Genomic DNA, 869 nt, shown 5'->3' with positions numbered 1-869 from the left:
CCTTGACTCAGAAAAATGTATCTTATTGAACAAAGTTCTTTTTTTAAAAACCTGTCTCTCTCTCTCTCTCTCTCTCTCTCTCTCTCTCTCTCTCTCTCTCTCTCTCTCTCTCCCTCTCTCTCCCTCCCTCGTTTCTTTCTTTTTTTTCATATATTACTAGAGTCTCAGTACACAAAATTTGTACACAAGGGGGGGGTGTGTGTGTCCCTCAGCCTGGCCTGACCTTCTTCAATCCAGGACCCCTTGGGGGATGTCTAACTGCCGGTTTCAGCCCAATCCTGCAGGGACATCCCTCTCACAACCCGGGACTGCTGGCTCCTAACCGCTTGCCTGCCTGCCTGCCTGCCTGATTGCCCCTAACCACCTCTGCCTGCTGACCCAATTGCCCCTAACTGCCTTTGCCTGCTGGCCCGATCGCCCCCTAACTGCCCTCCCCGCCAGCCCAATCGCCCCCTAACTGCACCCCCCTGCAAGCCTGATTGCCCCCTAGCTGTTCCCCCCTGCTGGCCTGATCTTCCCCTAACTGCTCCCCCCTGCTGGCCTGATCTCCCCCTAACTGCTCCCCACTGCTGGCCTGATCGCCTATTCTAAAAGATAAGGACTCTAAAAAATAATACTACACTTACATACACACACACAAAAAGCACAGATTTATTTGTTTTGTCTCTCCTACTGAATAGCAAGTGGGAATTCTTTAATTCATCTTTTTCTTTCTAACTCGTTGTTCAGGTCCACCCATAGTCTAGCAAACCATTTTCTTACCTTTGAAAGAGCTGCAGACCTTTCTTTCTTTTCATTGGTATTTCCTTCTCAGTAATTTTAACAGCTTAGCACTTTACCTGTGAATGACCCCAAATAATAAATAGTCT

This window comes from Myotis nattereri (assembly GCF_964212035.1).
Source record: "Myotis nattereri genome assembly, chromosome: 7".
NCBI lineage: Eukaryota > Metazoa > Chordata > Mammalia > Chiroptera > Vespertilionidae > Myotis > Myotis nattereri.
Note: the sequence above shows the minus strand (reverse complement) of the source record.